At 33.1% G+C, this 25820-nt stretch overlaps 1 protein-coding gene across 1 annotated transcript in view; it reads right to left on the bottom strand.

The window, feature by feature from the left end:
* EYS (eyes shut homolog) overlaps window positions 1-25820 on the bottom strand; it is a 1534343-nt gene that overhangs the window by 652528 nt on the left and 855995 nt on the right. The window lies entirely within an intron of this gene.

Below are 25820 nucleotides of genomic sequence, written 5' to 3'. Positions count from 1 at the left end.
CCTTAGGTGATGCCTTGGCCTCATCTGTCTTCTTTCTTTCTTGCTAAGATCTTTTAAAATTATGAATAACAAAAATAGGAGCCCTGACTGTTGATTCTAAAGCTCTGAACTATTATGTAGTCAGCAAAAGAATCCTGTTGTATATATATGTATTTTACATATATGTTTTATATTTATATAATATATATTTATATATAAAAATTTATATATTATTTATATAAAATTATTTGCCTTTTCCAGTTAAGGTCATAATGTAGTTGAAACTCAAGATTCCATGAAACAAAATAGAAAGCCTCCAGAACAGCATGTATATGTATAAATATAAAAAGGCTGATCACATAATCTAAATGGAGGGGTTCTTCATAATACAAACAATATTTTTTTTTTGTTTGCTTCCATCTAATTGGTCTGTGACTGTGTCTCTTAGGAAATCTCAGGATGATTTAAGAGTAAGAGTAATGTACAACCAAAAGGGCTCGGGGCGGGGGGGGGGGATATTTTACTTCTTTATGCTTTAATTCAGTATATTTAGTGTGATATATAACGGAGAATCCAATATGAGACGCTCACAGTGCAGTTTCTGCCTTTAGGCCACATTTATGTTGTACCTCTGATTGGAGATGGGAGGATATGTATTTCTAGACACTGTAGGACCTAATAACTACTGCATCAGTCAGCATCCCTGACTTCTCTCCTACACATTCCCTCAGAGAAAAGGAGTTTTCTGAGAGGACAGGAAAGGCACATACAGTGGATGGCTGCTGTTTCTGTCTGCCTAGTATCAATTGTTCCTAATTCTCATAATAAAATCTGAATTGACTTTATAACTTAGCAATCAGATACTAAATTTTGGGGGGTGTTCAGGTGTGTTACCTCTCCTGACTCCAGCTATGCAAACCAGATGGTAGCTTCCTAAAATTTGCATCTTTAGCTAAAGGACATATAAACCAAGAAATGTTAGGAACATGCTCATGGAAATGGCAGCACCTAATGAGATCTTTTTTTTTTTTTAAAGATTTATTTGTTTATTTATGAGAGATACAGATAGAGAGAGAGAGAGAGAGAGGCAGAGACAAGCAGAGGCAGAAGCAGGCTCTTTGCAGGAGCCCCATGTGGGACTCGATCCCAAATCCTGGGAACAGGACCTGAGTCGAAGGCAGACGCTCAACTGCTGAGCCACCCAGGTGCTCATGAGATCTTTACTTGTTCCTGCTAATCATTCTTGACTTTTCTAAAACTTGTCCCTTCTGAAAACTCTTCAGGATTTTTTCCCCTTAGTATCCTTCTGTTAAAAGCGCCCTTTCCATCTGTGTATATGTGTGTGGTGGTCTATACATACACACACATATGCAGAGTTGTGTATGCATCTAATATGTGCATGCATTTACTAAATTATCCAGAATTGAGTTCTACTGGTTGTAACCAATGCTTGTATTTACAGTGAAATTCTAATGAGTTAGAATGTATCTTACTCTCTAGTAGAGGAGTCAATGCAAAACACCACCAACAAATAATGTTCAAAAGGATAAGAGGAGGATTTAGAAAGGATAGTACCAGCCAAAATAAGCAATAGATTTAAGAAGCAGGTAAGCATAAGAGAGTGAGGTTAAATGAAATGTGGATGAGAAAGACCACTGATTTTAAGAATGAAGATGATGATCCTTTAAAGAAAGTTGTATAAGTTGATGCCCTGAGGGAAAGGGGAGGCAGCCATCTAGACTACCCTGTACTGAGGTATGAAAGGAGGAAGAGGAAGTTAAGTAAAGGAAAGGAGAAAATCAGTGGTTTGGGGAAGAGGCAGGGCTAAAGAGTAGCATGTAAGTGATCTATTTCAAGTAAATGAAAAAAAAAGGCAAAGGAAGGATTTAAATATGATAGCTCATAATAGACAGAGCAAGTATACAGAAGATGCTAAAAGATTGTAAAAAAGATTAAAAAAAAAGATTAAAAGAGAAGAGAAAAACAATAGGTGTAGAGATTTGCCTAGGAAAAGAATAAACACAGAAGTGAGAAAGTGCCAACAGCCTAGATTAACAGGTCTGTAAACTTTTAGAACACAAAGGTTTTTAGTTTTCAAAGTAACCCAAAATGATGTGTGAAAAAATTCTAGAAAAATAATAAAACACTCCTTTTTTTATGTACTCTCAATTGGTATATCTGCACATGGTTTATCAATTTTTTGTATTTTTCTGAAAAACAAAGAAAGCTTTAAAATGCAATAGATGTGTATAACTCTTAGTACTGTGTTACTTGAAAAAAAATCTAAGTAGGAATGACCCAAATATCCCTGCATGGTATATTTTTTCTACTTATACTTTTATAGAAATAGTTTTACAATAAGGTGCTTATTAGTCTAAAACCTATTAGAAAATTCAATTTAATTTTAATTATAAAATAGCCAGGTAGACACTTTTATGATAGGTAATATAAAATTCATGAACGAGTACATAATTAAAATTAAAAATAGCTCTATGTGAGATGTTCTGTTCTTTACCCACAAAAATGTACAAATTGATAAAACTGTCATTAACTTTCTTTTCTTTTTTTAAAATTTTGTTTATTCATGAGAGACACAGAGAGAGAGGCAGACAGGAAGAGGGAGAAGCAGACTCCCTGCGGGGAGCCGGATGCAGGACTCAATCCCAGGCCCTTGGGATCATGACCTGATGCTCAACTGCTGAGCCACTCAGGTACCCCTGCTGTTCTTTTCTTTCTCAAAATATTTTATTGCTCTTCCTTAAACAACTTACTTTTATATTTTAAACATATTCTTCTATGAAAATAATTAAAATGACAAACCAGTATGCTGTCCAGGGAGAAGAGTATTAATTTATTTTTGAATTTTGAGACATATAAACTGGCAGCATCTACTATGTGCATGAGCCATTAAGCAGAAAATAAGAAGAAACTATTTTCATTGTTTCTATAATAAATGGATAGATGTTAAGTAGATAATGGGTAATAGATAACTAATGGATCACTGATGAATAATACTAAAGAGAATTCCTCAGGTCAAGGCAATGAAGGAAAGCTTGAAATCTGCATGGATATTTGAAGTATCGATTATTATAGGATGTTTACAGTAATGACTGATAGATGGATTTTTTTCTATAATTATAAAAGAGAAACAATTAAAGTCTTAAACCACCAAATAGTATGATTGCTGCTTTGCCTTGGAAAGAACATTCTTACAAGAAAGCATAGGATGACTGGACTCGAGGCAATGAGGTCAAGGAGGGAGCCAACAGAGTAGAAAGAATTATGATGCCTTTTAAAATATCTTTCATTGAATCATTTTTCCCATCAATTTGCACAGAACTATTTCTATGATTAGTGTTTATCACATAAGAGCACAGCTCATTGTTTGAGCTCTCCTATAGATTGTGACCTCTGGCCAGGACAGTTCCTCACTCATGATTATATCCCCTGTATCTACCTCAGGTAAATGTTAAATGAACATGTAAACTCAAGTGTGAGTAAAAATCAAGACTTCAAAAGAAAAAATCCATAGGGGATATTAGTTACCTGTGTAAGATAATAAATTTCAATGCTAATTAGGAAGTTCAGGAGGGACAAATAATAGGCAATTTGAAAATTAGGAGACTACCATGGCCCCACCTATCTTGAGAGAACAAAGATGTTTCTTTTATCCATCCTAGACAGTTGAGGAATGGCCATGGACCCACGCATATCCTACAGAACTCTCCTGCACAAGAATTTAAATCTTGAGAGAATGCTATAAAGGCAGAGAGGGCTTAAAAAAACTATTCATAGTGACTGCATTGTTCACCAGTGTCTAGCTGTGGCAGGATGCATAGTGACATCCCAAGTAAATGTCGTGTCGAGAATTTTCTATTTATTTGTCTTCTCTTGAAAAGGGTTCGTTCTCCAGAAATCCTGCAGGTTCTATGGGTAGCTGTTTACAGAGTCAGGTTCAGTTTAATACTGATTAGTAAAACATTTTCATAACATTTATGATGAAATTTGTAGAATGAGCATGATTGTCAAAGAAAGAGCTTGAGAGAGAGGTGAATATAGGACTCAAACCCAGGATATAGTGACATCAAAGAGGCAGGAGAATGAGAAAAATAGAAAAGGGAATACTGATTAGATAAGAAAAGCAGAAATATGGAAAGCTTTATTCACCAAAGCAAATGAATGTTACAAATTTCTGAGTTTCACAAATTTTGCATTGCATATTACAAATAAGTGTAAGACATCTCTGTCTCTTGATTTTATTTGCAAACTTTTTCTCTACTATAATGGATTTGTTACATTTTATTTTCCAAACAGGTGTAAAGAATCTATAGCTCAAGAGTCTTCTGATCTTCCATTGCTTTTAGTTGAGTTAATAACAGCTACAAAAATAAAAACTTGAAAACAAAATTGAAGTATAAGTAACTAGCATAATACATTTTGACTACATATTTTGTTATAAGCATAAATGCAATATTTCTTTTTCAAATTTTATACATATTTAGAATAATTTCCCCCTTTAATTAATTAGTAAAATATAATCTCACTTTTGATATGAATAAGAAAATATCTTGACCAAGTCTATATATATTGATTTATAAAACTAAATAAGAATGCTTTAAGAATGCTAATGATTATGTATTTCATCTCAAATACCTATTTGATTTTAAATAAGCTAGTTATGTTCAATTCCTCAATTTTTGCTAAAACTCTGTTATGGAATTTTGCTATTAAATTTCAGCACTGTTATAACTTTATGATCTCAATTGTCCTGTTTTAGCCACATGGGTATTTCTTTTGGAAATAGATACTAATTTACATAATTGTCAAGTGTCAGAATTTATTTATAAGCATATTTACAATATGTTTAAATTAATATATTAATCAATTCTTATGTATACATGTTACATGAGTGACATATGTATATCTGTATTTATGTTCATACATATACTGCCATTTTTGTGTGATAACACCTTTAGGCAATGCTGATAATGTCCATTTCTTAATTTCCACTTGATATAATTGTTTTTAAGAAGATAGTTAAATACATTTTTTAGTACTACCAGAAAACATAAAAAGAGAATCCTGTTTCTATTTTTTTTAAAAATTAACTCTAGCTGTAACTATGCTTTACGGCTATGCCTAAATATCTTGAGAACAGTAATACTGAAAGTTTTATATGCTAATAAGAATGTAATTTACATTTATAGCCTAAGTTTAAGTAATTCTCATATAATTTTATTGTATATTAACTAGGTTTCCTCTTTTATATATGTGTATTAAATTCCAGCTTTTAAAAGTCACCAAAGATGTAATTAATTTATAATTATTGCATCATACATTTTGAATTTATACTCTCCATGCTGTTAAATGAATCTCTAAATGTTAAATCAAATATTGAAGATCAAAGACACTTAAGATAGTTTAAAAGTTTATTAAAAATCACAATATGAAATGAATTACTTCTACCTACAAACAGAACTGTATAACAGACACAGAAATCATGGCTTACCCTAAAGTTGCATACTTAGCCAGTTGAGTCAGACCTAGGATACCAGATTTCTCTAGTCCTAAACTCCTTCCTCAGCCCAAGTATAACCCTAGGTGTATTCTGTATGGTAAAACACCGAGAAAAATAAAAATATTCACATTTATAATTGATTAAATAGAAAATTTTCTCACATGGTTTTTAAACCCAAATTTTTTTTTTTTTTTTTAAAAACAAAGGGGAAAGCTTTAAATGAAAAAATTTTTAAATAAATTTAAGAAAAAAGGGTTTTACTTAAAAAAAATTTAAAAGAAATTTTAAAAAAAAAATTTTCCCCCTTTCTTTTTTTTTTAATTTTTTTTATTTTTTTATTTTAAATTAAAAATATTTTACAATAAGGGGGCCAAATTGGGCAAAAACCTAAGGAAAATTCAATTTAATTTTAAAAAAAAATCCCCAAAGGGTAAAGACATTTTTAAAAAAAATAGGTAATAAAAAATTCTTTTTAAAAAGAAGTAAAAAAAATTTTTTAAAATTTAAAAAATAACTCAAAAATTAAATTTTACTTTTTTTTTTTTTGGGAAAAAGGTTTTTTTTTTGGGGGGGGGGGGGGAAAAAAACCCCCAAAAAAAAAATTAAAAAAAGCCTTTTAATTTGGGGGAAAAAAACAAAAACCTTTTGGGGGTAATGAAAGTCTTGGACTAGTGCAGAGCCCTGTCCTACTCTTCTATCCTATGGCTGATATCCATCATGTAATCCAGCCCTGGCTGGATCTCACTGGATTCTACTCATGACATTTTCTGCTTTCTCATGTATATTCTGCAGTATTTGTCCAGGTTTGATTTAATAATGTGGACTGAAATGTATAATCCACATATGGGAAGAACTATCTTTCAAGTTAAATTTTCACTCTTTTATGCTATGATTATACATAAAAGTATATTTTATCTTTAAAAATAATATTTAGTTGATAATCACATTTAATGTAATAAATGTAATTTACACATTTAGTGTAAAAAAATCACACTCTTGACCATAAAGAGCTGGGAAATATTTCATTGGGAGGGATGTCCAATAAGGAGCTACTAGAGATGTGAAATACTTGTACTTTTTTTTAGCAAGTACTGAATGCAGAGCCTTCAGGGAGGGTGCACTTCTTTAAGAGGCTATGATGCTGGGCAGGTGCCTGGGTGGGGAGCAGCAGTGGCTAGATAGGGATAAGGTGACACTTCTCACCCTCCAGCAGAAGGAGGAGTGGCTCAGCTCTCAGAACAGTAGGAAGGCCCAGCTGAGTGGCCATGGGTGGCCAAGATCCATCCAAGGGAAGGCTTGACAATAGTGGTTTTGGAAGTTTCTTGATAAAAAAAAAAACTGTTACAGTCAATTCGAGATTTTTTTTTTTGTGTAAGTCTCTGATATGGAGATTTGCCTGCTCCTAATTTGAAGTTTATACAAATTATTCAGAAGCATGAAGTATAACTGGAAAGGAGAAAACACTTCTTGATAAACATTAAAGAAATTCCTAGTGGCCTTTTAAATGTATTTATGTGTGACTTGTTATTAAACTGTGGCTTTGTTTTACTTTTAGGAGAGACCCCCTCCCCCAAGAAATTAACCAGAGAAAAAAAACAGAGAAAGGCATTTGTTCACTTCTGTTGACTTTGTAATAGAGGTGGCTATAAACAAATTCTGCGCCCTCACCAATCTGAAGATGTGAAGGGGTTAAAATCAAAGAAGTCATAAAAGGTTAAAAGTTGGATAATATCTTTGGAACATATTGTCTATGTGATTCAAGCCCTTCAAACCATAAAGGAGGGATGGTGCTCTAGCTCCACCTGAAATCAAACTTGGAAGGAGAGGAGTCAAGGGATCCATTCACAGAGTATTGCATGGCTCTGTTGGAATTTTTATAAAGACTGGTGTCTAACTCACTCCCAGGAACTTAAAGGGTAAGAGACGTGGCTAAAGCTATCACTACACAGCAAAATGAAAAGAGAATTGAGCTTAGAAAGAAACCATACTCCCACAAAAGAGTGGTTCAGTGTTGTATATTTTTTCTGGACCTAATATACACTTTTATAAAAGGAGAGAAAAGAGGAAAAATAGCCTTGGATTGTAATAACTTGTGATCAGGAGGTGTACTTGGGCGTTGATGAGACCCAGTAGAGATGGATTCAGTAAACCTTTCCAAAGAGGTCCAAATCTGGCTAGGAGGGTCTCAGCCCATCTTGAGAATTGCTGGAGAGACCCAGTAATGGAAAAGGGTATGTTCTGGAATAAATTACAAAAATGTTCATGTGAGTTAGTGTTGTCCAGCTATACTCATAAGAAACACATCCTGGATAGATACTTCTTAAGTAAGATTTTTTTCTATCATGTTGTTCTTCTGCTTCTTCCAACTCTAGAAAGGTTTAACACTAGCTAAATAATAGTAAAAGAAGCCAGTGAAGGACCTCTCTCTGACTTGTAGATTTCTTCTTTGTAAGTTGCTTACTTAAAAGTGACAACAAAAATCCATTTCATAAAAGTGAGAAGGTTGTGGGGGAATGGATGTGCAAGTATCACATTTTAAAAACTTTACCCTGTGATTTCCATTTGTTCAGTGAACCTATTAACTTTGCTTCAGGCACTGTGACCTTCTTTGTAGCACATATAAAACTACTTAGTTTGATATCATCTTTTGCTTTGGTACTTAAAACTCTCATTTTCTAGAAGACGATATATTAGTTAGAATGTGGTCAAGAAAAGAGAAGTCATTCTCTGTGTTCCAGGTATGAAAGATTTCAGTTCAGGGAATTTGAGGCTTACACTACTACCATGGATGTGACAGAGGAGTGAAGGTCAAGATCTCAGCTGATCAGATAGGTTTCAAGAGCTTGCCTAAAAGCCACTGTGAGTTTCAGGACCCATGGAGTGCTATCACATATGATTTCAGCCTACATTACCAAGAGAAGTCATTCTTAAGGAGCAGTTCTGCTACCCCAGCTACTTACAGCACTGAAGTAAATGATTCAAGGATCTTGCCCATCCTCTGCTTGCAGCTGCAGAAGTTATGGCTGCTCCTTCCATCCAGCCATAGTGCTTCCCACTGATGGACGCTAACACGGAATCACTTAGGGCAGAAGCAGCTAAGCAATGCAGAAAAAGGTGGCAGTTGTCTCAATTTCCCAAGTGACAAATTTGGCACTTGACTCTTAAGTTAATAGTTTGATTTTTTTTCCTTGTGGCAATTTTTTGAATTGACACATTTTACTATTTTACTCCCATAAATCTCTTATTTAGCATCTCTAAGCATGTTGTTCAGGAAGGCAAGAGCTATACTGATTCAATCCATTGCTCACTCAGTTAGCATATACTGGAAGCTCTGGCTATCCTTTAATCTCTGTTGGTCCCTAAGCAATAAGCAGTGGGAAGATGAAGCTCTGCCTCAGAATATTCTTCTTGTCCTCTAGGTACATAAGAAATATTCAAATATTCATTGAAAGAGTGAGTCCATGAGTGAATAAATACATAAAAAACCACACAAACTTGTATTTTCATTTGTGGGCAGTAAACATTTATCTTTGGGACAGAACAATGTTAAAGCCAAAGGAGGACTTCTGGAAGATGTTAGGGGTGACTTTGGTGTGCAACATACACAAACTGTTCTGACTTTGGTGTGCAACATAAACAAAATGAAAAACTGGAAACATAAATTCACATATGGCAAACTTTCTCACATGAATGTGAATGTTCGTTTCAATGGATGATTTCCAGTAATAAGGAGTTTAAGAAAAATAATTTCGTTTTATGTCCACTTATAGGGAAAATATCACTATACAGCACATATTTACCACATGTCACTCATGAGAATTCCTGAGGATACTATAAATTGAACAAGTTATCCTTTGTTCTAACCCACCATTTCAACTCTTATGACCATGTTAGAAAGAACATAAACTTAGATTTGAACGGCAAAGAGGTGGGTGGGAAGAAATCTTAAAAGTCTAACATGCCGCAAGGACGGCAGCTAGGTGATGTTTAAAGACAAATCAAAGGTATCTTGTGGTCTTTTAAAAACCCAACTTGATAAACAATGTCCCAATAACCCCAAGGCCTCTTAAATCTCTCAACTGGGTAAGTGTGTAGAAGGTGGGGAGTTAGGGGTCAGAGGCTGAGCAGGAAGTGTCTGGCCCCCACTAATACCTTTCACCCACAGTGTGCTCTAGCTGACTCTGACCTGAATTACTGTTCACCTCACATATTCAAGTCTTTTCATTTTCAAATGTCCTTGATCTCTGAAGGTTAAAAATGCGAAGTACAATTTATAAATTAAAAAAATGCCAAAGGAAAGCACAAAATATTAAGTGTATCTAAATGCTAAGTTCTCCAGGTGACAGCGATGTGAAGTGCACATGTAAAGATGAAAAGAAAATAGCTCAGTCATTTGGGTGATCAAAAGAATATCTGGATGATCGATTACATATTTAATAGTAGGAGACGTTTATTTTGCAATGTCTTTACAAAAGAACAAAATGTCAGGGCATGACATGTAGTTTTAGTTAAGGTTTATAAGTTGTTTTTTTTTTCTCTATAGGTGAAATGGTTAACCATTTTAGCATTTAAACAAGCCTATTTGAGCTTACAACTAAATCCTCTCAACATGAAGTTCTTGTTTCACTAGTGATGGTTTTGGTCTGTCTAGAATCTGATTACATAAAACAACTATGTTCAGAGAATTAAAAATAAGAAAGTCTATCTGTAAGAATCTCTAACTTTTGACAATGAGCAGACTGTGTCATCCAGTTTGCTCCATTCTTCTCCTTCCTACCCAACATTTATCACCTGATTGTCCTATTTTCATTTCATCCTTTTTTAACTGATTAGTGTCTGAAATGTGTATTTAGATTCATATAATTATGTGATTGTAGAGTTTTCATTCATTTATTACCACTCATCTACACAATTATCACAAACCAGGAAATTTCTGTACCTTCTTTGGCCAGATACATGTATGTAGAACACTTCTTTAAAAAAATAATTAGGATGGAAGACACAACTCCAAAGTTGTGTTTTGGTTCCAAGGCTTTCATAAGGCAGGGAAAAGCTACTCTGTGTAGGATGAGAAGACAAATTATTTGCTTCTTCACAGAGGATGGAGTATGATCAAAGGAAATAAAGAGGGAAAGGACCCAGGGAAATACAGAGACAGCATGAATAGGTCAGGTGAAAATCCATGAATGATTAGTATTCAAAATTCAGGTTAAAATGGTAGGATTTTTCTGTTTGATGTTTGTGATAATTCAATGAAAGCCCCCGCCCTTCTTTCTGGAATGTTTAGCAAACTACCCATTTAAAGAATTAAGCCAAAATTATGAGATTAAATTTTTTATTTAGTTAAACAAAAGAGAACTCCATGACTAAATAGTGTTTTTGCTTATTTCTCTTTCTAGTATTTATTTCTCTTTTGTTTTCTAATCTGTGTTATTTAATTTTGCATCTTTATATTCTCTTTATATTCCAGGAAACATGGTGAGAAAGATATGGAGCTAAAGATCACTTATAAAATCTTAACTTTCCTTGGTTGGAACCATAACGAAGGCTTCTTCCAAGTTATAGATAGAAAATATGTGCTATTGTTTTATATATATATGCATATTATATATATTACATGTATACATCATATTATATATGTATACATATTCATATATGTATATATTTGCATACATATATAATATATATAATCTCTGATCAATATTTTGTCACAGTGACCTTAATTTTTAGAGTATAAAATATTTGTAAAATGTTTCCAAATGTGCAGCATTCAATATCATCTTTAAATTCATTTAAAGTTAAAAATACTAGGATAAAAATTAAATAGATCTAAGTTATTAAAATTTTTTTCCAGTTACTTAAAATTAGCTGATGGCCAAATTACATACGGTAATTTAATATGTGCTCTACCATATGTGTTATATTATTTTTATGTACACAATGTACATTGGATCCTATATTTTAATAAAGCTTTGAAATTCTGTTTTTTAGAGTATCATCGCATCTGAAATTTTATCCTACCCATTGATCATCTTTGGGAAGAGGGATAAAGGGGAAGAGATGCCGGCCATCACTGAGGAAGACAAGAATCTCAAGTAGAGTTGAGTCTGGCCTCTGCTCCGGCTCTACAGTTGAAGGCCCCACTGGCTAGTGTTCTCTCTTGCCTCTGATGTCCCCCCCTCACCCCCCAGGGCATGGGCTGCAGCCCAGCAGTGCAGCTAGACTGACACTTCCCTGGTCAGGAGGGCCCCAGGGCCTGCCAGGTAAAGCAGGTCAATAAACTGTTCTGTGAATAGTGAGGAGGGGAAAAAAAGCTCTGGGAAGTAAAAAGTGAAGGCATGTATGGTTATTCTTCAGTTTATGTCTCTAAAGGAATTGAAGGAATTAAATTACTTACATTATTAAGTATTTAATGGTCTACCTGGAACTTGAAGCCAAATTTCCCAACATCCAGACTTTGTCTCACTATTATTTATTTATTTATTTATTTATTTATTTATTTATTTATATATTTTAAAGATTTTATTTATTTATTCACGAAAGACACAGAGAGAGAGTCAGGGACATAGGCAGAGAGAGAAGCAGGCTAGGGAGCCTGAAGCAGGATTCGATCCCAGGACTCCAGGATCACCATCTGAGCTGAAGGTAGATGTTCACCCACTGAGCTGCCCAGGCGCCCCTATCTCACTATTATTTAGTAGGTATCCTTCTTAAAGCAAATACAATACTGAGCTACATAACTATATTGATTTATTCATTCTTAGGTTCTAAGTGGCCAGACTATATTTTTATATCATACTCTATTCATAAGATATCCAGAAAGCAGATATCATGCTGAGGATCATAGTTTGAGAATACTTGATATCCTTTAAGTGAAGCAACAAACAAAAAATGAAAAGAAGAAAAAAACTTTTCAAAAGTCCCTTTCATAAATTTGGAATGCTTTTGCCAGAGATAAGTGGAAACGTGTAGATTAAAGAGAAATAAGTACATAGAGCCCAGGAGCCACATAAAATATAGAGATTTACTGAATATTTCAACAGTCAACAAATGATCTTACATTTGAAACAGAAACACATTTAGGTGAGAGCTTCTGGGTTCAACATATGGCAGGGTTCCATTGTCTGGTTTAAATAACAACCAAAAGGGGAATAGAAAATGGAAATGAGTAAGACAAAATGTAGTTGATATGCCAGGCCCAGGGGCTTTCTTCTGTTCCTTTTTTATGCAATGATTTTAATAAAATAAGATGATGCCTGCAAGCCAATTTCTGTAAATAAAAAATTCAGTAGATTTTCTGAGGCATTTTATTTCCCTCACTATATATATTTGAAACAGTTTATTGTTTATATAAGTATTTTTGATATCTTTATACCTTAAAATGATGAGCTTTTAGATTAAAAAAATTTAAACTATGGGTAAAATTCAATGGAGTGTGATTATGAAACAAATTCTTAGGTTTATTAAAGAGGAGACTTGTTCATTAGTCTAAGATTCTCTATTCATAAAAAATAAAATAAAGTATGCCTTATATATGATATTTAATGAGAAATCAAGAGCAAAAAATAAAAATTTAAGGAAATACAACATGGGTTTTATTGTGCAACACTTTACCTGTATCTCCAATAGAGATAGAGTCTTAAAATTTTAAGTATACTGAATACGCAGAGTTTCTTGAAATTATTTTATCCTAAAAAGCTTTCTGTTTTTGTTCAAATTTTTATTTGTTGGGACACCTGGGTGGCTCAGCGGTTGAGCATCTGCCTTCGGCCCCAGGGCCCGAATGAAGTCCCATATCAGGCCCCCTGCATGGAGCCTGCTTCTCCCTCTGCCTGTGTCTTGCCTCTCTCTCCAGGTGTCTCTCATGAATAAATAAAATCTTTAAAAAAAATTTTTTTGTTTGTTTTTTCCATGGACACCGCACAGAACCAGTGATCCCTAGGATGCATTTTGGAAAAATCAGGTCAGGATTAAATCTGAACTTTTTTGTATGGCACAAAGGTGGGGGGGGGGGGGAATCAACAAAGTAATTCATGACTACTTCATTTTACTCTGCTTATGTACTTCATTCTGTGGTCTGGCCACACCAAACTTGGTAGTTCTCCAGGTGTTTCATATTTCTTTTTTTCCCTTTGCTTAGAATGCTTGAATTCCTCCTAGCAGTCTCCTGAATGCCTACATATTATTAAATACCAAAGGATACATAATATCCAGATCATATCTTGATGTATCTGCACTCTCTGGGAAAAGAAGTTATTATCCTGTCTATGTCATTTTCCTAGATTTGATTGCAGAGTAAAGAACAAGATTGGTCGTCTTTATAACCCACACAATGTAATGGAGTTCCAAGAACATTGACTTTAAATAAATGTGTATCGTTAAAGAAACAATTGAAGTTTAATTCAACATTAAATGGACATTTCTTACACTCCAGGTATTAGGAGGATTAGAAGATGAATGATACTTTTATTATAGAGATAATTACAGTATCTAGTTAATAAGACCGTTATGGTGATTAAATGAATGAACATAAAGCATTTAAACCATTGCTTAACATATTAGCAGTGCTGTATTAGTTTTTTTTTTTTAAAGAAACAAAACAAATCAGATTAATATTAGGACTCAGCTGTCAAGGAGTTAACAAACCAAAAGCAGAAAGTAAATGTGTAGAGCTACTGATTATACCAGGTGGAACCTGAGTACTATAAAAAGGTTTTGAAAAGTATGGAATACAGAAGATGGGGAAATAAATTCCAGGAGAAAGAACTGAGATGGAATCTCAGAATCCAATGGCTGAGGGGAAGAAAAAGAAGGAAAGAAAGAAAGAAAGAAAGAAAGAAAGAAAGAAAGAAAGAAAGAAAGAAAAAGAAAAAAGAAAGAAAGGAAGAAGAGATTATTCTGTGAGGAAAGTCACCTTGAAAGTAGCTGTGCATGGATAGAAAGAAAACTGCATGGATAGTTTCCTCTTGAGGGAAAAAAACAAGTACGCATTTCTGGTATCATGAAAAAATATGTTTATTTCCATATGTAGTCCGTGCTTCATGTTCAACAGTGTTCTAGTCTTTATATTCTCTAAATCAGTACTTATAATACTTTTTAGTACAATGATTGCTTCAGTATAAATACTGACACTGAAAGATAAAAAAGTAGACCACTAATTTAAAAAATTTTAACCAAGTACATTAATGGTTTCAGACCTCTAAAAAACAGTTATAATAAAAATGTACTAAAATATCTGGGATTTCCATTAAGTATTCAATGAACATAAGACTTGGGGAACCCTTGACCCCAGAAAAGTGGTAAATGTGTTTGTATAACTTAAGTCTAAGATAATATTTTTATTTCTCTGTTAACTCTTTCCAGAATGATAATCCTATATGATTATATATGTAGGCATTTTATCCTAGATGTATAAAATGTACTGAAAATTTTTTGGTAGAAAATAATTTTCAGAAGAATAAAGGAAATGAAATGTATGCAATATTTTTTTTACTATCTCTTACAACTCAGACCGATTTAATAACTTGGAGATTTATAAAATGATTTTATTATGAGAAAATTTTATTAAGTTAAAAAGTATCATTTGGTATAAAAATATTAGCTGGTGACCTTATTTTTGTTCTTTCTTGTTAATTGGAAGCTATAAGAGATGCTACAACTTTTAAACTTCAAACTATCTTGCAGAGCAAGACCTTGATAGGGAGAAGGGAATCTGAAAACAACTCATTAAAGAAATATCATCATTTGGTTTCCTGTTTTTGTTATTTGTTTCAAAGTCAAGCAGAATCATGATATACTGAGACTCTGGAAACTAAAAAGTGCATCTACTCCAAATCTAATTAATCTATAATTTGTCAGGGAAACTTCTAGTCATATTCATTTTTGGAACTATCTCTGTCACTTTCTGGTTCTTCTGACACTCCATCTTTAACATTTGATATACTTGTACAATTGAAGGTATTTCCAAACTCTTTTGTGATTATGGGCAATTGCAAAACTAAGCTGACTTATTCCTCACTATCTTAGAAGTAGCATAAAAAACTAAAACTTAGCATGTAAAAAGTCTAAGAGACCATTATTCCTACCCTAAGAATAAGAACAATTCATAGAAATAAACAAGCTAACTGATTGCTTTCATTCCAGGCAGAAAGGAGGAGGAGGTGGAATTTGTGGTACACTTGAGTAAGGATGAACCAACTGAATTTTTAACAAATGTTTGATGTCTATGCAGGAACTTTTGTGGGTTAGTATGTTGAGGCACCCTAGTCAGGAAGTGATTCCATCTTTATTCACAACTCTTTCCCATGGGCCTAAGAGTGTAAAAGGCTGGAGTCATGACAGAATTGAGAAAAAAATCTTTCAGGGCACTTTGGGCCTTCATGGAGTACATTGCTGCAGTCTTAAAAGGGCAGCGATCAAATAGGAGAGCTAACAATTTCCACCAGGAAACCTGGGTTTTCATGGAGTTCACTGTAGCTATCCTCTGAAGCATCAAGGTAATGCAGTAGTCAGTGAGAGATCTCTTGACAGATAGACTGGAAAGCAGTAAGAACTCTCCAGTAACCCAAAAAGTCATCAGCAGGGCTACAAAGCAGAGATAATGTTTCAGAGTTTGGAAAGCTAGAAGCTATCTGTAAAACATCATGAGATCCTGAAGGGTTTTATTTTGTTCAGATCCCAGCTCTGCTGAAAATGAAGTCTTAATCTCACTCTCAAAATATCTGAAACCTGTGGGGAACTGAATCGAAGTAGCAAGAGAGCTCGGACCCTGTATACTTGCACATTAGATTGACTCAACCTACCTCCACCTTCCCAAACTAGGAATCTCACAGAAAACATAAAATTTTTTGAGGAGAAAATATGTTACTACAATACTTGCTATTCTTTTGTACACATTGTTCAACATACAAAAAAAAAAATGAGTACTGTGAAGATGCAGTAAAATGTGACCCATGCTCAAAAGAGAAAGTCATCCATAGAAGCACCTCTACTGTGGGCTCATTGGCTGGAATTATCAGATAGAAACTTTTACAGAGCTATGAGTAATATGTTAAAAGATCTAAAGGTAAAAAATGGACAACATGTAAATAGAAAAGTTGTGTCAACAGAGATTAAAACTATAAATTATGATTTGCTAGAAATAAAAGAAATACTATAGTAGAACTGAAGAATGTATTTGAAGGGCTTAACAGGTTAATAAGAGTGAAAAGATAGTAAATTTGAAGAAATCAAAGAAATAATCCAAATGGTCAAAAAGAAAAAAAAAACTAAATAAAAGATCAGAGCAAATGATATCTATGAAATAACAAATAGTTTATCTTGAATTTTTTTAAAGCCAGAGAAGAAAGGTATGAAACAAAGGAATTGATGAAAAGCATGAAGCCACAGATTCAAGAAACTCAATAAACTGCAAGCAAAATAAATTCAGAAAAGAAATCGCCGAGGCACATTATAATCTAAGTGCTGAGAATTGGAGAAAAAGAAAAATGTGAAAGCAATACGGTAAGCACACAGTATCTTAGAGGATCACTAATTGAAAATAATGACTGACTTCACATTAGAAACAATGGGACTAGAAGACACTGATAAAAAATCTTCAAAATGCCAGACAAAAATGTCAGGTAAGAATTCTAAATCCAAAAAAAAAAAAAAAAAAGAATTCTAAATCCAGGGATCCCTGGGTGGCGCAGCGGTTTGGGGCCTGCCTTTGGCCCAGGGCGCGATCCTGGAGACCCGGGATCGAATCCCAGGTCGGGCTCCCAGTGCATGGAGCCTGCTTCTCCCTCTGCCTATGTCTCTGCCTCTCTCTCTCTCTCTCTGTGACTATCATAAATAAATAAAAATTTTAAAAAAACGAATTCTAAATCCATATGTATTCTTTCAACAAGAAAGAAGAGAACACATTTTTTTTTCAGGCAGAAAAAATAGCTGAGATTATTTGTCTACAGCATACTTGCTATATAAGAATTACTAAAAGAAGTCTTTCAGGCTAAAGGAAACAATATTAGATGGAGATCCAAAACTCCAGGAAAAAATTAAGAGCTTCATAAGGTAAAAATGTGGACGAATATTAAAGACATTTTTCATAATACACATATACACACATGCATTACTTAAAAGATGGTTGATTGAAGTAAATACTAATGCATTCTGGGGTTAATATCATATGTAAAAGTAAAACATATAATAAGAGGACAAAGAGGTAAAAATAGACAAAATTAATCTATAGTATTAGAAATAAGAAAGTTGTTTGGGCAGAGGTGGGATTAACTGGAAAAGTGGACAAAGGGAACTTGCTCTGTAATGGAAACATTTTTGTCTTGTTTTATGTGTTAAATGGGAATATGCAATTGTCAAAATTCATCAAATTGAAAAGCTTAGACCTTTAAATTTATTTTACATAGATTACAAAAAGAAAAACATTGAATGCATTCAAATTTCATATAGTCATCATATTTATTTCACTATTTCTATTTTGGTTTCAAGGAACTTAAATTAGTTACTAACAAAATTTTTTCACCTTTTAAAATTTTTTTCCCAAATTTTCTAAAATGAACAAGCATCATTACAGAATTAAACTATAGTATGTGCTGTTTGAAATAAATAAATGAATAAAATAATAACATCGGTTTTGTAAAAAGAAATGTTCCTTACTAAAGTCTTTCAATTTACATTCAGCATTCAGTAAGTATAAGCTAAAAATCTTAAGTTTTTTCTGTATTTTCCTTTTTCACTTTTACTTCTATCTTGCTTCTCTTCTGACTACATATTTCCTCATTATTATTTCTCCTTTTCCTCTCTTTTAGTCAGAATTCTAATCTTTGGCCCGCAGGTATTTTACTGACCTGATTGCTATTTTCAACCAATACTGAATTTTGACTCCTTTAACTAATTCATTTGCACCCTTATTGGTCCCAATTCTAACACTTTCACTCAACACCTTAATATAGCACATTTTGGAGAAAATGACACTATATATATTTATATTTATTTAACATGTATATTATGTAAAAACATATATATTTACACATATTTTTAAAAATGGGTCATCACCAGGGAATTAGCTAATGATGTAGGCAGACTGGCATATGACATGACTCATCAGGCCTTTCCAGACATCCACCTTGCACACACACACACACACACACACACACACACACACCTTTTATTTTCTGCAGTGATCTTTTCTGGATGCACCTTTCAAATGGTTCTGCCTATCCTTGTTCATTCTCAGCTTGAGATTTATTCTATCTTTTACAGTTGTGTTTTTCCTATGGAGTCTTTTGCATTCTCTCTCTCTCTGTTTTTAAAGATTTTATTTATTTATCCATGAGAGACACAGAGAGAAGGCAAAGAAATAGGCAGAGGGAAAAGCAGGCTCCCTGTGGGGAGTTGATTCAGGACTGGATCCTAGGACCCTGGGACCACTCCCAGTGCGAGGGAGATGCTCAACCACTGAGCCACCGAGGCATCTGATTCTTTTGCATTCTTAATTTTTACTTGAGTAGGTATCTTTAGTTCCCTTTTCCTTGCATACAAACCTCACCAACTTTCAATTGCCTGGTATTTTTGTTTTGTTTTGTTTTGATTAAAATTGCACAAAAATTATATCTAAGCCTGAGTATTTTCCAAAACAGACTTTAGGGGCTTAAGATGCTACTGTTTCTCTCACCTTCTGATTAATAAGATCCTAAAATAACTAGGTAATAATCATGTAATAACAAAGAATTATGTCAAACAAGGAACTAAATATGTTGGAGAATTAAAGAACATGTATTCCAGATACTGAATTTTTGTTCCCATGCTAACCTTGTGCTCACAATCACAAAATGCAAGTCCATGAAGCCCATGTCTATTCATTTAGACATTCAAGAATTAAAATGATTTTTCTGTAGCTTTTAGGAGGCTATGCTATCTTAAGCAGATAACCTTTTTTTGTTATTTATTAAAATGTCAATTAATATTAAATTGAAAGACCTTGAAGTAAAATATATCTCAACTCCAATTAAATGAAATCTTGGATTATTATATCATTTACAATTGATTTCTTTAGTGCTTAATTTTATTTTAAATCATTTCTCTATTAAACTCACTGATGAGAACACAGATTTCATAAAATTACAGTTTTTTAAAATCATATATGACTTATATAACATTTTTAATGTATTACTTAATATAATCTTAGCATCTATTTTTATATCAGAAGAATATGTAAAAATATGAAAAGACAAATTCAAGGTTATACTTCTATTTATAACTTTCCTCTTTCAGAAGAAAAATGATCTAACATGATAAATAACATCATCCTGTATAAATAAGTTATTTTTGTCTGTAGTTTTCTTACCTGCTTCAGGAAAACAAATAGATATAAGAGAGAACTAAAAACAAAAAATTAAACCTTCTTCCTAAAAATCTATGTAACAGAGGTCATTCACTTTAATTATCAGCATGGATTCCTAAGCAAATAATTTGTTTAGTGATGTAACTTCATGATATTATGATGACAATTATAGGTGTTCTCAACATTGAACCTCATCTTAAGATTTAATTCATTGTTCTTAAGTGATAAAATGAATGAATGTGATATTTTTGAAAGTCTACATGTGATCAACATATGTATTTGCATTTCATGAAAAAAAAATCTCCACTTTTCCCAAAAAATCTCTATATTTTCTTCCTAAAATTTTGGTAAAGCATAGAGTTACACTGTAGGTCTTAAAAAGTGGATGGAACCATTTGTCAGGATTTCTACTAGAAAAGTAAACTTAGTAAAAGAAAAACAGTAGCATTTACCATTTGGCTAATCTCATATATATGAAATAAAATTTGTTTAGTTCTACTTATATATAAACAATTATATATACTGGTATTTTTATTTCTTTACACATACACACATATTAATGTGTATATACATAGAAACATAAGTGTATATAATTTATAAAATAAGTATAGCTCTTTACCTAAGGAAATTACATAATTTTTAATTTAATATACTATTTTGTTAGAGTCTGAATTAATACACATTTATTTAGGTGTTAGAGTTAAATCTGTGTATACCTTTGTAAGATTTGTTTTGCTTTAACACATAGGTTAATACACATTTACTTAAAAACAAACAAAACAAAACAATTTTTACTTTCATTACATAAGATTCTATTTCTTTGACAGTAAAGCATCTATTTTAATTCCCATTGCTTTTTTTCTCATAATTTATCACCATAACATTTAATTTTACCTTTCATGAGAAGTCTTTCTAGTAATTTTGTTATTTTAACTTTTATTTTTCTTCTTGTTCTTAATCCTATGGAATCAAATCCCCTATCCATGCTAAGTTCGATGTTAATGTTTTCCCTGATTTTTAATTGCTTCCACCTCTAGGATAATTTTTGAAACAGTAATCCTTATAGATCAATTAAAAATGATCTATTCACAAGCAATAGCATATTTTGATTCCATGTTTTAAGAACAGCTTTTATCATTTATTGGGAAAACCCAGGCTGGCTACTAAAATATTGACTTTAGGCATATTGGATCAGAGACATGACAAGTGTCAGATCTAAATTAGAGATGTGGTGACTAAACAAGGTATTAGGTGTAAAGCTGGGATGGATTAAAAAATTCAGGAATTTTGTTTTGTTGTTCAGGAAATTTTGTTAGAAAAAGATTAGCCAGTATAACACATGTGAGGCTGTAATAAAAGACAAAAAGGTTGGATAGTGCTCATGGTAAAATGGTCTAAGGGAACTAAATTATTATTTACACTTGAGTGTGTCTATGCCATACCTAATGGTTACCACACTTTTGTTTCCAGGAATAAAGGTAGAGATGAATTAATTAAAACTTTACTAGGAAAAAAATATTACTTAAAATACTTTCAAAATTAAAGTTGATAAATTTGAATAATTGTAATAGCTTCCTGAACTGGTTATGAGTATTCTCTTTCTGGAAGCAGAAAGAAGCAAATTCTGGAGTTATTCAGGTATTTTATTTTAGTCTTTTAGAATGATGTCTTTCAAAGTTACTGGAAACTGCAGAGCTTTTTGACTTTTATAATGCCCATGTCCTTAAATCACGTTCCATATGTTTGTTTGAAATTGTTCTCCTAGGTCAAGATTCTATAAATTTCACGGATTTACTATTCTTCTAACATACCAAATACATTTGCAAGGTCATTAGTGGTAGTGTTTTTGATCCAGATAACAATAACAGCGAATTATTTACTAAGTGTACTTAATATGTGCAATAAATACTCTGCATGTTATCTCCTTTAACCATCATGAAAAAAATCCATAATGAGTTTTTATCATGACCATATTACAGGTTTTTAAAAATGAGGCTTAGAGAATTCAAATTACCCATTATCAAATGGCTGGTAGGCAATAGAGCTAAGATTATAAAACAGATCCATTTGAACTCAAAGTCCAAGTTCTTTCTGCTCTACCAGGATTAAAAAGCCCAATAATTATGCCGCTAAACTTTTATGAAGCTCATACCTACTGAGCCCAGAGAGGAGATCTAAATTAGTGCCCTAATGTTCAAATTAATCATGTGAAGATCTTGTTAAAATACAGATTCTCATAAAAGTCGAATTATACAGTATTTGTCTCTTTGCGCCTGGCTTATGTCACTTAGCATACATAATGTCCTCAAGGGTCATCTAAATTGCAGTAGTTGTATAATAGGCAGTTTCAGTTTTGCAAGATGCAAAAGTTCCAGATATTGGCTGTGCAACATTGTGAAAGTACTTAACACTATGAAAAGAATGTTCAAAAATAGTTTAGATGGTAAATTTTACTGCTGTGCATATGTTACAACTGAAAATAAAGATTCTCATTTGATAGGTCTTGGGTGATACCCGGATGATGCTGATGCTCTTGGTCCATACGTGACCCTGGCAATAGTGAGAGTATAGCTACCTTCTTCAGGAATACCTCCAAGAAGCCACTGCCATTTGATTGAAATTGACATATGAAACAAAACCTATTGAAAGTCCTTACTCTCAACTATATTGCACTTGCAACTGATGTGTATGTTCTCATTCACTCTAGTAGGATGAGGGAACAATAGTGCTTTTTGCCTCTGATGCCCTTCAGTTCGCCAGAGAGTTCAGATTCTAACAATGTCTTTGGCCTTGGAAGCATCTTAGTCTTAAGCTTCTAAGATAATCATGCCCTGAAATACCTTCTGTGATGATGCACATTGAAGAGTTTCCTCCCACCTTGACAGCTGAGAAGAGTAGAAGTTTCCAACCTGCTGCTACATATCAAAGAGCCTGTCTTTTCAGCTTCACTGACAAGTTGAATGATTTTCCAGAGTTTTAGAAAACATCAGGCAAAATCTTTTCCAGATAAAAAGTTGCTGTCAGCTGCCTGCAGCTAATGGAGCAACTTGAAATTCTGTGTGTGGGGGGAGTTCCTACTACAGTCTTTGTCCCAAGATCCAGCTTCTCCTTTATGTTCTTTTGCAAGTCTCTGCTCAAGCAGCTCACCAAAAATGAGCAGGAGGAGCTATGAGACTCACCTTTTCTGACACTCCCCACATTTTCTCTGGAGGAAAACATGCTAAGAGGCACTCATTCAGGGAAACAATACAAGGTTATTACTTATAATCTGTTCTGATTTTGAACTGAACCTTATGATATAGAGGCAATAGAAATTGATACAAGAGATCATTTGCAAGTTTTTCTAAAACCTTCTTGAAGTGGCCTGACATGACCATTCTGTAACCATTCTGTAACTGCAAGGTAAGAAACTCTGCCAGTAACATCCTCTGACTCAGGATGTATGAATGCGATACACAGAGAATTGGCAGGGAAGCAGAGAATCAAAAAGGTGTTTGCTGCTAAGGAAATGATTCCCAGAGCTGCACTGACCTTGAAACTGAAGTATTACTCCTTGGTTGATGAGCTTATTTTTCCTTACTTTCCTATATGTGTTTTCAATAAATTCCTATTAACTCAGATAAACCTGAATTAATCTTGATTTCTTACAACCCAAAAGTCTCTAGTGCACAATTATTCCAGCCCATTGATTACGTTTTGATAAATCTGACAAATTCTGGCCGGATTAAGGTTATGGTCTCTATACCACTGATGATGGGCCTGGCCATTGGAGGTCGGATCAAGTCTCTTATCTTATTAAGTCACCTTATAATGTTCATGGCACCTATATTCAAGGACATCTCTATTTTGTATTTAGAAATACTAAAACATTTCAAATACTTGCTTTTATTATTCCTATTAAAAGTCCCCAGCAGTATTTTTTTTAAAAATGTATGTTTAGCCAATCAAAAAGATAATTCTTGAGAATTTCTATACCTATTTTTGTCTATTTATTTGCTTGGAGTAAAGAGTGTTCATCTACCTCTTGAAACTGTACCCCACCACCAATCTGTATCTCTGCTTTGAGAATTAGGGATTCCTCCCTCTCCACTGCATCCCTCTAGAAGCCTTAGACATACTACATTTTCCATTCTTTCTTCTCATTTTACTACTCTATAGTTTTCTTGCTCTTCTATATTTGTTTTTTATACTTCCAACTCTGTCATTCATCTTCTCACCTTTTTGATATTTCAGAAGAATCACGTTCTTTTCTTATGTCTGCTACTTACTATCAAATGGTTTACTCCACCCTACCAAGTCATAATTCCTACATTTGTAAATGGAGATTAAAAGTGCCTGCTTTTCTACACCATGTAGATTTGTGAGAATGGAAGACAACAATGTACACAGAAGTGTTTTATAATTGTGAATTTTTACATGAATTTTATATATTACCCAGAGAACTATTCTGTTAATTTTATACAGTCAGAAACCTATTTCTAATTGGTAAACTTCTCTCTAAAGAAGGATCATTGCATTTAGAAATATGGTCCTTCATTTATATTTATTCAGTGACACACCATTTTACAGTGTCATCACGTTTTTACCTGTATGAAATATATTCTTTTTGAACCAGTACTCATAGTTTGTTAAAAGGCAAAGATAAATATCAAACAGAAAGCTTTGAATCTTAGTTGTCAAGAATAATGAAGCAGTCCACCTCTGAATTTTGATGAACAAATCAACATGTTCAGTTTTCCATCAAGAAAGAAAAATAGCTGTCTCACTCACTTTTTCTCATTTATATGAACAAATTAATATTGCTGTCACAGTGACCTTTATGACTCAGTTTTAAAGTAATCTATATAAACACCATCTACCAAAATGCACCCCAGAACTGTGTTCTATGCTTAACAATTTATTTTTCTATCCACTTAGAAGTCTTGGCTTTTCTAGTTAGTACTTACATGATACTTCCTCCCTTAGGGATAAAAAACCTCTCAATCATCTTGTATTATTAGCTAATTATAAACTCCATCATTTGCCTGAATATCAAGCATTTAGAAGACATACTTTAAAGAGGATTTTGGACACCTAGGATTTACTGCTGAATATTTCTTGATTTTGGATACAAGTATTATCAGAATAGCTTTCTGAGCCTTGCTCCATTTGCCAAAACTGAGATTAAAGTAGTACCCAATTTCATATTTAAAATGAATTAAAAGAAAAACAATTATAAAAGGATATATAAAAGGACAGAAAAATAATTGAGCACTTTTCAAGAACCTCAGACATTTAATGAACAAGGTAGAAGAATATCATTCATGAAAGGGGAGATAGTACCTATACTTCTAAGGAAATAAAGAATAATAGTGGCCACAAAGCAATTTCCTTAAGAGAAATTTCACCATCATGTATTAGAAAGGTTTCAAAGCAAGATTTCTGTTTTATTCCTTAGTTTCATCTTTTTACCAAGAAATCTATATATTTACAATCATATATCACAGCAAATAACTGTTTTAAGTATAAGGACAGAAATGTCCTAAGAATTTGATGTCTTGGTTCAAAAGGAAATGCTAGATAGCTCTTTAATTGGGTCATATAATTTCCATGGTGGGGTAGAATTTGGCTTTCACTAGTCTTTGTTCTTTAAAGTCCATCACTTGCCACCTTACCATAAAGAATAGCTAATTTATTGGATTTTAAATTGCCACTAATTTATAGCTTTAAGTATCAAAAGAGAATTGTTACTACAATATCCAGAGCCTTTTAAATTTCAATTTCTTTGAATATTAAGCATTATCTAAATCTTGACATATATTCAGATTAAGAATCAGAACAATAATTTCTATAATTAATTATGGAAAAAAGCAGGCTTTTAATGACTCAGTATTAAAGTACAGGCTAATTATCTCATGACATTTCTTTTAGAAAGGTTTGTCTAAATTACAGTCACTTAAAGAAACCTTTTTTCTGGGTTTATGATGTTTTCGCTTTATGGGA

This window comes from Vulpes lagopus, chromosome 1 (genome assembly GCF_018345385.1).
Source record: "Vulpes lagopus strain Blue_001 chromosome 1, ASM1834538v1, whole genome shotgun sequence".
In the NCBI taxonomy this organism is placed as follows: Eukaryota; Metazoa; Chordata; class Mammalia; order Carnivora; family Canidae; genus Vulpes; species Vulpes lagopus.
This window is presented reverse-complemented; position numbering and strand designations above follow the sequence as displayed.